General features: G+C 45.7%; 1 protein-coding gene across 1 annotated transcript in view; it reads right to left on the minus strand.

Annotated features, from left to right (window-relative positions):
* ABCA13 (ATP binding cassette subfamily A member 13) overlaps positions 1-15,770 on the minus strand; it is a 929,477-nt gene that overhangs the window by 295,465 nt on the left and 618,242 nt on the right. The window lies entirely within an intron of this gene.

Raw genomic sequence — 15,770 nt, forward strand, 5'->3', positions numbered from 1 at the left:
GACTATCCGCCTAACTCGGTCTGCAAAGGTCCCTTGTGCTTCGTTCGGCTGAGGCCAGCAGTGGAGGGTCTTGTGCTGTGCTCCAAGCACATTGCCCGAGAGCGCTAGTGCTGTGTTGGTGTCAGTTGCCATGCTAACTGGCATAGCAACTTGCTGCTGTTGATGCCACTGTGGGAGGGGTCCTCCTTGATCTTGAACACCGGGAGAGGGGGGTGGCACACCCCTCGTCGCACAGATGACAGATGAAATTGCCCAGGAGCTTGTGGCTTCTGCTGCCTCAGGTGGATGGACCTGGGGATTCGGCAGATCCTTGAGCCCCAGTAGGGCTTGTGCTGCTTGCGCTCGGGGCCTCTTGCAGGGGTTCGTTAGTACAGTGCTGCGGCGAGGTGGGAGAGTCCCATGGCTGGTCACCTTCCCCATGATCCAACTGGTGGAGGTAGACAAGGGCCGGGGGAGGCCAGAGCATGGGGGTTCGAGCAATGCCAGACACTTGTCCTCATCTTTCACAGAGTGGAGTAGTGGCTTAGGGTCAGGATTCAGTTCCTACTCAGGGATTGCTAAAGGCAAATTACCTCTCCCTATGGTGAATAACATTTTACAGAGGATTTTGTTCCTTTTAACTGAGATCCCCTGAGCTTGTGCAGCCGGGAGGGGGAGGGAGATCAGTACAGGGGGAGAGTGCATGTAGAAAATCCTCTTCAATGGTAAGGTTCATGAGGGGGCTGGAGGCCTCCTCACCGGGACGGAGGAAACGCATCCTCTATGTTCAGGGTGACTCTTCAGATTACTGGGATGGCTGCGTGATCTGGAAGGGAGTGGTCAACCCGGCCCTCCAGGCTGGGAGGGGCTGAGGTGCATGCAAGTCCCGAGGATATGGGGGTTCTGAGTCGGGACCCGGAGCCATCTGGTGTGTGACACAAGGGGATGCTACATGGGTGGATGCCGGTTGATGCTCCTTCAGCATCCATGGTCTGCGGCAAACAGTTATTCATCAAGATCGGCGGTGTCTCGGCTGTAATTGGAGTGAGGTATACATTGATCTGCCATATGTGTTGCAGCAGGAGGCCCTTCAGTTTCGCACAGGCCACTTTTCCGCAGTTTCCTCATCAGCTTCAGGATCCAGAGTTGGTCCGTGGCTCGCATGGACAGTGTAGTGGAGTCATTCAAATATTTAGAGGATGGTAATGATGTTCAATGAATGAACTTTTTGAATGAAGGGAAAGTTCTTGAATGGAAGGACAGGATGTGAGACTCCAGGATAGTAGATTCAGGATTATTATCTGAAAATATGGTTTCAAGGAAAGGATGTTGCATTCATGAAACACTATCCTGTAGCAAGTGGTAGAGACTAAAACAGCAACCGACCTCAAGAGGACATGACAAACAACCCAAACAGCAGGCCCACAGTAAGTAACAGGAATTTGCAGCCATTCCTTCATGTTCAGGCCAAGGATGGAGCTATAAAGAGAAGGTAGTGAGAGCTTTAGGGTGAATATGCACTGGATCGGAATAAGTTGAATAAGATGGGATCAATTGCCTATGGGCTGCTAGGTGTCTTGTGCCTATTGCGAACTGTTCAGTGCTTTTCTGCATTGGTCCAATGTTCCAGGGTCGATAACATCATATGTTACCTAGATGACTTCTTATTTGTTATCATGAGCGAGTCCAACTGCTATTCACACTTTTTCACAATTATCAGGCTATGGCAACCATTTTCAAACTCCCTTTGGAGCAGAGGAAGATCGAAGCCCCAACATCTGTATCTGTTTCTCGGGCATAGAGCCCGACTCAGAGGAGATGACATCCAGATTAATGGAGGATAAAGCGTTGAAGTTGCGGGATAGGTGAACAAAGTGGCAAGAGCGAAGAAGTAGACCCTCCTAAATTTGCAACCCATTATAGGCAGCTTGAATTTTAAATGTAGAGGGATACCTATGGGAAGGATCTTCCCCAGAAGACTGGCTGCGGTGACGGTGGGCACATGCAGGTTTCATCACTTCATTAGGATATCGAGACCCATGCGCAACAACATCCTCATTTGGGCATCCTTCATTGCTGACTTTGACAGGGTATCTCTGTGGCAAGAGCTTCCATGTTCCAGCAGGGTCTTAGATATACATTTGGATGCCTCCAGAGGATGCAGTTTAGGGCTGTATTGCCTGGATACATGGCCGCTGCGCCTGGGCCAGACACATGGGTGGAAGTAGGATTAACTTGGAATGTTACATTCCTCTAGTTATTTCCCATACTGGTGGATCTAGTGCTTTGGTAAACTAAGCTTCAGAATAAGCAAACCATATTCTGGTGCAACAATCCTTGTGTTCAACCATCCTTTGCTCAACCATCAATACGCAAAGTATCTGCACATAACAGAACTGCCTGGAGAGGTGGTACGGGCCAGTTTAGGCAGCAATACCTCTATTAGAGCACAACATGTACCAGGGGTTAGTAATAGGGCTTGCAGATGATTTATCTCAAGCTAAGTGGGAATTAGTTTGTAAACAGGTACCATAGCAGAGAAGACAGGAACCAAAGTCTTCGACCAACTATGGAGGATTGGTCACCGATTACCAGAGACCTCATGAAAGGATTGTTAGCTGGGAGCACATGGTCAGCTTACTGCAGGAGCCAGGTGGGGGGACCCCTCTTACCTAGGACAAGGTGGGGGCCCTGGTCTCCATGCTGTCTTGCTTGGTCATTATGGCAGGCAGTGGAGGTGGTAGTCCAGTCTGGTCTATGGCAATCACCATACTGGCTCAGATATCAGTCCCAGCGACGCTGACCTGGTGGTAAGTATGTCTCTTTGGCCAAGAAAATGGACATTCAGAGGCTCAGTGGTTAGACATTTAGCAGGTCTGGCCTTCTTTTGAAAGCATACAGACAGAGAGATCCCACAGAGTGGAGTAGTAGCCTACTGTTCAGAGCAATAGTCCCTGAACCAGCGAAGCCAGGGTTAAATTCCCATTTAGGGTTTACTAAAGGCAAATTACCTATCCCTCTGGAAGCAATAAATGTGGTGAAAATAACCTTTTGGAGGCGTACACTTGTTGGTGCATGCCCCAACTGACCAGCTATCAATTCTTGGCAATGCTCAGAAGGGTAGTAACAAGAATGGGGCCAGACGTCAGGAAATTTACCACACACTTCTTTAGGATTGGAATGGGCACAAGCACCACACAAGCAGGTCTTCGGATCAACGTCATACAGCAGATAGGAAGATGGAGATCAGCAGCAGTCAATACGTATACTAAGATGGACCGGGCGGCCACATCTAATCATAACTCTTAATGGTATTTTGCAGATCTGCACCGGGCCCTATTAATGGTAGGATTATCAGTCACTCTTTGTACATTAAGCTGCCAGGCAAGCACATGAGTGCCCCAATGGACTGCACTTCTGAGTGGCTCTTTGTGGGCTGGTTACGACATGGATGGGTAAGCCAAATATGCGTTGGGTCCATTTTTTGCCCCTTTTCTTTGGCATTTGAGAGATTTGATGGCAGCCCCAGTTGCCATCATAACGCATTTTGGGGGCAGCAACCTTGGTGGACGTGCGCACGTATTTTTTGAAAATTTTCCCCTTTATTTTTAAGCAAGGGGGGAGGGGGCTCCTTCATAAATGCTGCCAGGACCTGTAATCTACCTCCCCAGATGTGCTTTTAACTTGTTGGGTCTATGAGGAAGATGTGCTTTGGCAGAACTGCTCATGATAGATCTTCTTAAAGGTCAGAGGGCACACGGGTTTCTGACCTTTCTTGCTGTTAGGGAAAGCCACAAACTTTCAGGACACAGACATTTCCAGAACACTAGCAGCCCAGCTAGCAGAACCTTTTGCTTAGAGGTAAATTTAACTTCTGTTCTTTTTCTCCAAAGATTGTATAAAACTGTAAACTAATATCATACATCCTCCCAAAGCAGTTTAACATGAGCAACATTCAGCTGAGTTTTGTTGAAATGCAATTTTAAATATTCAGTCTTCTCAAGCTCATTCTCTCTTTCTCCGGCTAGGTATTGTAAACAGGTATTGTAAACAGTTACTGTAAAACTAGAGAAAAGGCAAAAAAAACAAAGCCAGACAGGTCAGTTGGCTTTGTCCAGCTAGAGATTTCTCACATTCTGTGCCTATGAATCAGGCCCTTACTTTGGATGTTCCTGCTTTCATATTTGGAAGATTATTTGTGGTTATAGAGATTACAATTTTCAGTAAATAATTATACAGTAAGTCATTTGTATGTATCCTATAAAAGCCTGGTGGTCGGATTTAGAGCTCATGATACAGGAGCCCTGGTGTAGGGATGCTGGCTTTAGAACTATTGCTGCAATAATCAAACTAGAAATAATGGCAGGGAAGGTCCATTAAAATGGGAGGGGGGAGGGGGGGAATCTCCAGGTAGTTGTAAATGAAGGCTCAAGCTGCCAGCTCTCGCCCTGGTTATAATTAAACTGAAAGAAAAATGGAGAAAGGAGAAATTGCTGGGCAAAAAAGCTCCACCAGGTTATGGTAAAATAATGGTTATCAATTACCAAATGGATAATGCACTAATTTTAAAGTACATTAGCCAAAAACGTATTTCAGAGATTGGGGCAATTATAAAAGAAAAAAAAAAAAAGCTTGCACAGAGTATGCTTGAAAACCAAGAAAATATAATATAATTGTTAAAGGTTAACAGAGAATAATTATAAAGAGTGAAAATACACTCAGGGTTGAAGCATTGATATCTGCCAAAGGTTTTGTCACTATTTGAATATTTAATTATTCTATTTTAATTTGTTTCCTTCAATTTATACACTGATATAGGCTCCAGGTATGTTTGCAAAAACATAATATATAATTTACAAGATTAAAACAACCAACAAATAAGATAGCATAAAATTAACAAAATTGCATCACAATGACACAATCAATAAAATAAAATATAAAAAATAAGTAAAATAAAACAGAAACCTATTGCTATTATATTTATTTAGAATTTGTAATTCATCTATATTAAATATTTTTCATGTTCACTTTTGGGACAGCACTTTTACAGTTGTCATAGTTCCTATTGCAGCATCTGGAAATGTTGTGATAGAGCATAACTAGCTTGCAAAACGCCCTAGTACCATTTATAATGTGAAAGAACTATAATAAAGCAGGCAATTTTATTCTACAATTTATCCTGTGTAGACAAAAGCTGCTAACATGTTTATTTATTTCTTGACAAATTATTTATGTTGAGAATGCTTTTCATGTTGATGTTTTATGCTATTATTAAATATTTATTTTTCAATCTATTGTTTTATTTGTTTCTGTTTGTGAGGAACTGTATTGAAAACTCCCTCAAACCACCTTAAGGGACCGACCACAGCTATTTGGTCCAGTCCTCCTTAAAGATCAGCCCCAGAAGGGATTCTAGGTAAAGGGAGGCTCCCCTCACTATAATATAAGGAGCCAGGGTCCAGAAGAGTTAGAAGGCCCCAGAGAGCAGACAGGATCCCACACTATGAGAAATCCAGCAATGTTTGATGTTTCTGTGCTACTTGAGCTTTAAGCTGAGCTGCATCATTTTTCATGTTTATTTGCTTTTCATTTTGCTTTCACTGTAAATAAATTGCACAAAAAGGAAACAGCTAGAATCTGCCTCCTTATTTCTCCTAGCCACTACAGCCCAGCATCCTGTCTCCAACAGTGGCCAATATGGGTCACAAAAACCCAACAGATCGCAAAATGTATATCTGCCCGCCCACCCCCTGCGATGCCGAGACCGCGGCGATGTGAGTCCTGTAAAGGGCCCGACGGCCTCGAGGCAGCCATCTCCCTTCTGCCCTCCTCCCCGCGTGGTCGGCGCTGACCCATCGGGGTCAGGGGAGGCTCGGGAGGCAGCGGCAGCGCAGGAGGCAACCGGCCCTCATCTCGGGCCTGCCCCGGACTCCGAGCCGCTCAGGAGCAGGAAACAAAAAAACAAAAGAAAATTCAGCGCGGTAAGCCCGCCCACCCCCTGCGACGCCGAGACCGCGGCAACGTGAGCCCTTTAAAGGGCCCGACGGCCTCGAGGCAGCCATCTCCCTTCCTGCCCTCCTCCCCGCACGGTCGGCGCTGACCCATCGGGGTCAGGGGAGGCTCGGGAGGCAGTGGCAGCGCAGGAGGCAACCGGCCCTCATCTTGGGCCTGCCCCGGACCCCGAGCCGCTCAGGAGCAGGAAACAAAAAAACAAAAGAAAATTCAGCGCGGTAAGCCCGCCCACCCCCTGCGACACCGAGACCGTGGTGACATGAGCCCTTTAAAGGGCCCGACGGCCTCAGGCATCGCGCACCTAAGGAGCGTGACAAAGGGGCCAGCCCCTTTGTGCGCCCCTTAGTGTGATCCGGTGCCTGAACCGACTGCTAGAGCCTTCACAGAACCTCCACGGCGCCCGCCCCCCTTAATCTAGTCCTCACTTCTCATCATAGTCCTTTATACCCTTATCAATCTCTCAGAGCTCAAATTTATATGTCACACAGATATAAAAGCATTCCGGATTCACATCTCCTCTAGCACCGGCTGCCCAGCTTCCTCCTTCCCACCATCCATTTAAGCACTGAGAAGGAAGATGCTAACCTACCCCATCCCAGTCTTATACCATCGCTACCATTCCAGCATATATTCCTTTCATCAATTCCCGACTAGGACATCCAGATCCCTCATCCCAATCATGACCTCCCCTCTGACCCAGCTCCTGGGGCTCACCTTATTCTCTTTAACTCTCTATAACGCACAGTCACTTACGAAGAAAACACACATCCTCAACGACTATCTCCGGGACACTAAGCCAGACATCTGTGCTATCACAGAATCCTGGCTAAAAAATTCAGACATAGGTCTAATCAATCAACTTCCCACACACCTATATGACATTTTCTCAATCCCCAGGCACAAGAAACGAGGTGGTGGCCTTCTTTTAGCCTCCAAGAAAGAACTCAGACTTACCTCCCATACTATCAAGTCCACCTCTAAACTGGAAATGGGCTTATTCAAATCGAAACAACTCCAAATCCTGCTAGTTTATGCACCACCAGGGGTACTAGACGCAGACGCCTCCCCCCTAATAGAAGCTATAATGAAACATATCAACATGGATCTCCCAGCTATGATCATGGGTGACTTCAACCTCCACATCGATGCCACACCTCTCTCTTCCAACTGCGAAGCTCTCCTCACCTCCCTCAAGGCAATGGGCCTTAATCAAATCGTTAACAAACCCACCCACAAGGCAGGACATACTCTCGACCTCATCTTCATTAATTCCATCATATCTCTCGCCACTGCTCCAGTCTGCACTCCAGTCCCCTGGTCAGACCACATACTGATATCCACCACCCTTACCACTAAAGAACATCCAAACACCCCACAGGATAAGCCTACCATTCACTTTAGGAAACCATGCGCATCTGACTTACTCAGTGATCATCTGTCCAAGGAACTCACAAACCTGGATGTATCCAACCCCAACTCAGCGCTACTTTCCTGGCTCAAGATAACTGAAGCAGTAGCAAACAAATTATGCCCCTCAGTTGTAAAAATTATTAACTCAGCACAAAAAGGAAAACAATCCTGGTTCTCCCCTGAACTTAAACGGTTGAAGCAAGACCTCAGACACAAAGAAAGCAGATGGCGCAAAGACCCCAACACGGCAAGACTATCAGCATACAAAGGAACCCTCCATCTATACAGGACCTCCATTCTATGAACAAAAAGAGAGTTCTACACCAATAGAATCCACGACCTACAGTTCGATGCCAAGGCTCTTTTCTCATACGTCTCACAGATCACAAAAACAGCCCCCCCTACCATCCCAGACGAACAGGCACAATCCAAGGCTAGTGAGCTCGCACTATTCTTTCAGAAGAAGATTTCTAACACCCTCACACTCCTCCCTACCAACACAACCCCCCACTCCACACTCTCCAATATCCCCAAACATACCGGAGCTAATCTTGACACTTTTGAATTAATCTCTTCCAGTGAGATTGAGTCCCTACTGAAGAGACAGAAACCATCCAGCCACCCGGCAGACAATATCCCAACTAAACTTCTGCTACTTATCCCAGACACCATCTCCGGACCTTTAGCTAACATTATAAACTGCTCTCTAAAACAAAGTATCTACCCAGACAGATTAAAAACCGCTTCTCTCAACCCCTCCTCAAGAAACCTAATCTAGACCCTAGTGAACTATCCAACTTCTGCCCCATCTCTAATCTTCCGTTTTTAGCCAAACTCACAGAGAAACTGGTCAATACCCAACTTTCAGAATACTTGGAAGAACACAAAATCCTTTTTCCTTCCCAATATGGCTTTCGCAAATCTCACAACACAGAAACCCTCCTCATCTCCCTGACAGACCGTATCATCATGGGACTAGACAAAGGTCACTCTTTCTTATTAGTTCTTCTAGACATCTTGGCAGTGTTCGACACCGTCAACCACTCCATCCTTCTTAATCGACTCTCAGACATAGGTCTATCAGGATCGGTTCACAAATGGTTCAACTCCTTCCTCAGCAACAGAAGCTTCAAGGTAAAAATTAACAATAAAGAATCACCCATCATAGAATCTTCGCTAGGTGTACCTCAAGGATCATCCTTATCACCTACCCTTTTAAATATTTACCTCCACCCCCTCTGCCAGCTGCTAACGAACCTAAACCTAATACATTACCTCTACGCAGATGACGTGCAGATTCTGATTCCTATAACAGAATCTATCACAAAAACACTCACTTTCTGGAACAACTGCCTACAATCCATCACCAGCCTCCTCACCAGTTTGAACCTGGTCCTTAATGCCGCCAAGACTGAACTCCTCCTTATCTCTTCCAACCAAGACAATTCCCCCCCACAGACCCACCCCAACATTCAGGTCACACATGTAAGAGACCTCGGTATTATCCTCGATAACCGTCTAAATCTAAAGAACGCTATCAACAACACGACCAAAGATTGTTTCTATAAACTTCAGGTTTTAAAAAGACTCAAACCGCTATTGTACCTCCACGACTTCAGGACAGTCCTACAAACCATGCTCTTTGCCAAAATAGATTATTGCAACGCTCTCTTCCTCGGACTCCCCATCTCCACCACCAAACCTCTACAGATGCTTCAGAATGCCGCAGCAAGAATCTTGACCAACACCAACCGCGGAGAACATATCTCACCCATCCTCCGGAACCTACACTGGCTGCCAGTAAACTACAGAATCCTACACAGATTTCTCACCATAATACACAAAACGGTCCACAATCATCTACAGCTCGACCTTGAAATCCCTTTCAGACTCCACACCTCTACCAGACCAATTAGAGAAGCATACAAAGGAACTCTGCATGCCCCCCCTACTAAAGCCGCACGTCTCACTATCACGAAAGACCGGGCATTCTCGATAGCAGGCCCTACAAGCTGGAACAACATCCCCACAGATCTTAGATTGGAACCATGCCATCTAACATTCAGAAAAAATCTTAAGACATGGCTTTTCCGCCAAGCCTTCCCGCAACCCTCCGAAACACACTGACGGCCCTTAGTCACAATTCACGAACTCTGGAACTAGGAACCTCTATGCAGCCAATATGTACAAACTACTAATTTGTAATCTTATTTTGTTCTTGGTTATTTGCCTCCTTCTACTCTTTTTTTCCAGCTACCTATGCTTCCAAGTTTATCCACCTTGTTGATTGTAACTTTGCTCCTTTTGTTAAATGATTGTTGATTGTTAAAGTTCTTACCCCGTTCTATGTAAACCGATTTGATATGGTTATTACCATGAAGGTCGGTATAGAAAAGTGTTAAATAAATAAATAAATACTCACTCCCAAGAATTGCAATTGCTTACTTTAGTCCAAGGTTGGGCAAACTTTTTTTTAACAGGGCCACATTATTAATGTTTATCAGAACTAGGGGCCAGAAAGGGTCCCCCCTTAGAACTCCATGAGTGGGGGGAGGGAGCCAGTTACAGTGGCAAATACACCACATGATGAGAGGACCAAAGCAGCAACCATACCAATAAAAATAATAATTCAAACCAGTTAGCGAACAGAATAACATGTAAATAGTTACAAACTCATATAAAAATGTCCCAAACACCCATTAAATATTTCATATCAAACATATCAAATAATACCCAATAATTAAAACTCGTAAGTATTTTTAAAAATTACCTGCTGTCCATACCTAGGCACTTTTGATTTTCAGATGCCTTCAGTTTGTCATGGATTAACAGGCAGAGAGGAAGGCGGGTTGTTGTACACACACAGGGGTAGATTTTTAAAAACAGCACGATCGCGTACTTTTATTTGCGCAGCAGGCGCAAACAAAAGTACGCTGGATTTTATAAGATACGCGCATAGCCGCGCGTATCCTCTAAAATCCTGGATCGGCACGCACAAGGCTGCCAATTTTGGGCAGCCGGCGCGCGCCGAGCCGCGCACAAGGCTGCCGATTTTGGGCAGCTGGCGCGCGCTGAGCCGCGCAGCCTGCCTCCGTTCCCTCCGAGGCCGCTCCGAAATCGGAGCGGCCTCGGAGGGAACTCTCTTTCGCCCTCCCCTCACCTTCCCCTCCCTTCCTCTACCTAACCCACCCCCCCGGCCCTATCTAAACCCCCCCCCCCCTTACCTTTGTCCGTAGATTTACGCCTGCGAGAAGCAGACGTAAATCTACGCGCGCCAGCGGACTGATGGTGCGCCGTTCTCCGACCCAGGGGCTGGTCCGGAGGCCTGGACCACGCCCCCGGTCCCGCCCCCGAAATGCCACACCCCGCCCCCGAAACGCAGCGTCATCGGATCCCGCGCCCCCGACACGCCCCCTTCCAAAAACCCCGGGACCTACGCGCGTCCCGGGGCTCTGCGCGCACCAGCGGCCTATGGAAAATAGGTGCGCCGGTGCGCAAGGCCCTGCTCGCGTAAATCCGCCCGGATTTACGCGAGCAAGGCTTTAAAATCCGCCTGACACAGGTGCTCTCTTTCCCTCGCACACACACACCCCCCCCCACACACATGCTCTCAACCACTCACACATACATGCACTCTTTCACCCACCCATAGATACATGCTCTCTCTCACCTATGCTCTTACTCACTCAAACACATAAAATTCTCTCACCCCCACACACACACATGCTTTCTCACCCACACCCAAATACACACATGCTCTCGCACACCCACGCACAATGTTCTCTCATCCGTATACACGAGATTTTTCACCCACCCATACATAATGCCCTCTCATCCACCTATACACACTCATGCTCTCTGTGACCCATACTCACACATATTCTCTCACCCACACACATACACACATATCCTCTCTCTCACCCACACTCCTGTCACTCACTATTCTCCCCTCCAGCAGCAGTCCCCTTCTTCAGCCTCTGCAGCCAACTTAACTGTGACCTTGATGCCACACTGCTCCTCCTAATGCCCTGCTGGCCTAGCTGCCAATTCAGGCAGAACCGCGAGGCTCCTCCTCTAAGGCTCCATTGGCCACACAATTAATTTTGGTGAGGCCGCAATGCTCATCCCTTTCCTGCCCCACTGGTCATGCTGCCAATTCTGGAGAGGGCGCGATGCTCCTCCTCTAAGGCCCCACCGGACACGTGGTCATACTATAAGATTTACCATACTGGATCAGTCCAAAGGTTCATCCAAGCCCAGTATCCTGTTTCCAAGAATGGCCAAGCCAGGTCACAAGTACCTGGCAGAATCCCCAGCGGTAGACAGATCCCATGCTGCTTATCCCAGGGATAAGAAATGGATTTCTGCAATTCCACCTTAATATTTGTTTCTGGATTTTTCTTCCAGAAATTTGTCCAAATCTTTTTTTTTTTTTAAATTTCTATAAGCCAGATGGGCATCACTGATTTGTGATGAAGCCATGCTGAAACCTTTTCATCTTTGTGGAGTTCTAATCCATAAATACAATCAAAATCCATCATATCTGATCAGGTGTAAAGAGGGATTTTTGGGAACTTGATCCAGAACTGTTCCTTTCCACTGTATTACAAGTTCGCTGCTACCTTCTTTGCATCAGTGCCCATATTCTGCAGCCTACAATGTTTCTTCGAGTCTGAGTAATTGTTCCCACATTGCACCGACACTTTCTCTGGGAAGTCCTTTTCCTCATTTTGCTGGGAGAAATATCCATGTCCTGCATCAGCTCTGGATCGCTGACCTCCTGTCTTCCAGAATGGGGTCATCATTCATCTGTGTTTAAATGAGCTGCAAAGCTGCCGAACTAGAGTGAAAATCCACCAATTTTGTTGGAATTCCTCAGCCAATACAATAAGGGCCAGATTTTAAAAATTACACGCGGGCGTAGATTTGTGCGCACAACCGGCGCACACAAATCTATGCCTGATTTTATAACATGCGTGCGCAACCGCGCGCATGCTATAAAATCCAGGGTCGGCGCAAGGGGGTGCACACTTGTACACCTTTGTGTGCGCCGAGCCCTAGGGAAGCCCCGATGGCTTTCCCTGTTCCCTCCGAGGCCGCTCCGAAATTGGAGCAGCCTCGGAGGGAAATTTCCTTCCGCCCCACCCAACTTCCCCTCACCTAACCCGCCCCCCAGACCTACCTATAGCCCCCACCTAACTTTTGTCTTGTAAATTGCGCCTGCCTCCGGGCAGGCGTAAGTTGCGCACACTGGCCGACAGCCGGCCCGCAATCCCGGGCACAGCAGCAAATGGCCATTGTGCCTGGAGGCTCCGGCAATGGCACGGATACCCTGTCACATGGTAGGAGCACTGGATGGCCCGCGCCATTTTTAATGATGTGCCGGCAATCCAGTGCTCCCTCCATGTGATAGGGTCCGGCCACTGGCATGGATACCCTGTCACGTGGTAAGGGCAAAGGGCCATTGGTGCCATTTTGATTAGTGGCAGCCGACGGCCCGGGAGCAGGAGATCGCTCCCGGGACCCCCACTGGACCACCAGGTGCCTGTAAAAAGTTTTGGGGGGGGGGGTCAGGAGGGTGGGGGAAGCTAAGGGATTCGTTTTAAAGGGTCGGGGTGGGTTTTTTGTTTATCGGCTCGGGCGCAGCCGATAAACAAAACCACGATCGGGCCAGACGAAAAAAAAAAAAACACGATGTGAATCGGAACCGGAATCAGAACCGATTCCGGTTCCAATTCACATCTCTAATGTTTTATGGACTTTTCCTCCAGGAACTTGTCCAAACGTTTTTAAATCTCTTTTTAGTTGCCTTCACCACATTACTAGAACAGGTTCTAAAAAGAGGGAGAATCAAAATGATCGCAAAAAAAATTAATTAATTAATTAATTAATTAATTAATTAATTAAAAACCAAGGGTAGATACATAAATAAATAAATAAATAAATAGAAACCCTTTGACAGATTTCACAGCTTGATTTTGTGCTGAGTGAAAAGGTACTTTCTATGAATTATTTTAAATCTGTTAGTTGTTAATTTCACGGGGTATCCTCTTGTTCTAGTATCATATGAAAAGCTAAAGAGTCATCCTTTACTTTACCTGTTCCATCCAGATTTTATAAACTTCTGTCATGTCCCTTTTCAGCAGTCTATTTTCCAAGCTGAAGTGCCCTAGCCTGTTTAGCCTGTCACCATGGAAGAGCCATTCCATTCCCTTTATCATTGTATTGCTCTCCTTTGTACCTGTTTTGAGACGGGGTGACCAGATTTACATGCAATACTCAAATTGCAGTCAGACCATGGATTAATATAAAGGCAATCTAACATTTTCAGCTTTATTCGCCATTACCTTCAGATCATTCCTAACATTCTATTTTTTTCTGTGACCGCCACTGTACACAGAGCTGAGGATTTCAATGCATTGTCCACAAAGACTCCAAGGTTCTTTTCTTGGATGGTGACTCCCAACACAGAATCGAGCATTGTGTATCTATAGTTGCATTATTTTTCCCTATGTTCATCCTTTTCATTTTTGCACATTATATTTCATCTTCCATTTTAATACCAAGTCTGCTAATCTCACAAGGTCTTTCTACAGTTCCTCATAATCCTCTGCTGTTTTAACAATGTTGAATAATTTCATATCATCTGCAAATCTAATAACCTCACTCATTGTTGTTCCCTTTTCCAGAACATTTATGAATATGTTAAATAGCACAGGTCCTAGTACAGATCCCTGTGGCACTCTACTAATGACCTATCTCCATTTAGAAAACTGACCATTTAGTCTTACGCTCTGTTTCCTGTCTTTTAACCAGTTACCTATCTACAATAGAACACTGTCTCCTTCCAATGACTTTTTAATTTCTGGAGTCTCTCACGGGGGACTTTCCCAAATGCCTTTTGAAAATTCAAATGCATTATATCAACCAGCTCACCTTTATCTACAGTTTATTTATACTTTTGTAACACTCCTTTGAAGCAATGGGACAGTATTTCTGATGCTGTAGTGGATGATCATCTGGGATCCAGTGATCACCGGATGGTGACGTTCAGTATTAAGGCACAAGAGAAAAATGTTCATTAAAAAGTGAGGAACCTAGATTTCAGGAAAACAGACTTTCATAAAATGGGAGAGTACCTCAGGGAGTCGTTTGCTGGATGGGAAAATCTAGGGGAATAGAAGATCAGTGGGGAAAATTAAAAGGTACAAAAGAACATAAGATATGTCATACTGGGTCAGACCAAGGGTCCATCAAGCCCAGTATCCTGTTTCCAACAGTGGCCAATCCAAGTCACAAGTACCTGGCAAGTACCCAAATATTAAATAGATCTCAAACTACTAATGCTGGTAACAAGCAGTGGCTAATCCTACTTGATTAATAGCAGTTTATACACTTCTCTTCCAGGAAGATGTCCAAACTTTTTTTAAACCCAGCTACACTAACTGCCTTAATCACATCCTCTGACAATGAATTCCAGATGATATTATAAGAGCAACTAACCATTTGTTAGGAAAGTAAAAGGAAAGATGAAAATGAGCCTGCTATGGTTTTCTAAAGTTACACAGATATCTAGCGTACGCATGCTGTGGTTTTTGGTCTTGGCCCCACCCTGGAACACCCATGCCCTGCCCCCTATTCCTTACGCACATATTTTGCAGCATTTTAAAATCTGTGTTGCTTGCTCATGGCCTACATACGCATGTATGTGGGCATTTTTACACAACACTTTTAAAATCGACCTGAAAGAGTGTTTCAATCTCCAAATAATTAAATCTGCAAATGTTTGCATAAATCAAAACCAATCTGAACACATGTGGAAAAAACACACACATCATTTTCACACCCAAACCAGAGATCAAGGTGACTGACTATCCAAGTAAACTCAAGTCAAGTATTTTGTTGATCCAAACTCCGAGCATATCCCTACTTATCAGTACAATACTTTTTCAGTAAAAGAATATTCTCATTATAAAAACATCACATAAAAGTTACATGTATTTACATAAATATCCCAATATAATGGCTTATATTTTAATTTGGTCTTTGCTCTTAAAATACAATTATACAAACAGAAATAAATATTGATTAAATCTTAGCAGGGCACTGGTCCAGTGGCTCTGAGGCAGTGTTGTGCCATGCAGAAGGACCGGGTTCAAATCCCAGCTCAGGCCTGCTGTTCCATAGCTTGGCTGGGGTTGAGAATGCTGTACAGAAAGCATTAATGGCCCTTGGGGACGGGGAGGGAGCCAATCAGTGTGCAGTGGAGATTACTTTAGTGGCTGGATTTAGGCACCAGGATTCCTGAAGGAGCTCTGGTATATGTTCTCCGATTAATGCCTGCCACTGCAATAACTAGACAAAGTTGT

This window comes from Rhinatrema bivittatum, chromosome 2 (assembly GCF_901001135.1).
Source record: "Rhinatrema bivittatum chromosome 2, aRhiBiv1.1, whole genome shotgun sequence".
Lineage (NCBI taxonomy): Eukaryota > Metazoa > Chordata > Amphibia > Gymnophiona > Rhinatrematidae > Rhinatrema > Rhinatrema bivittatum.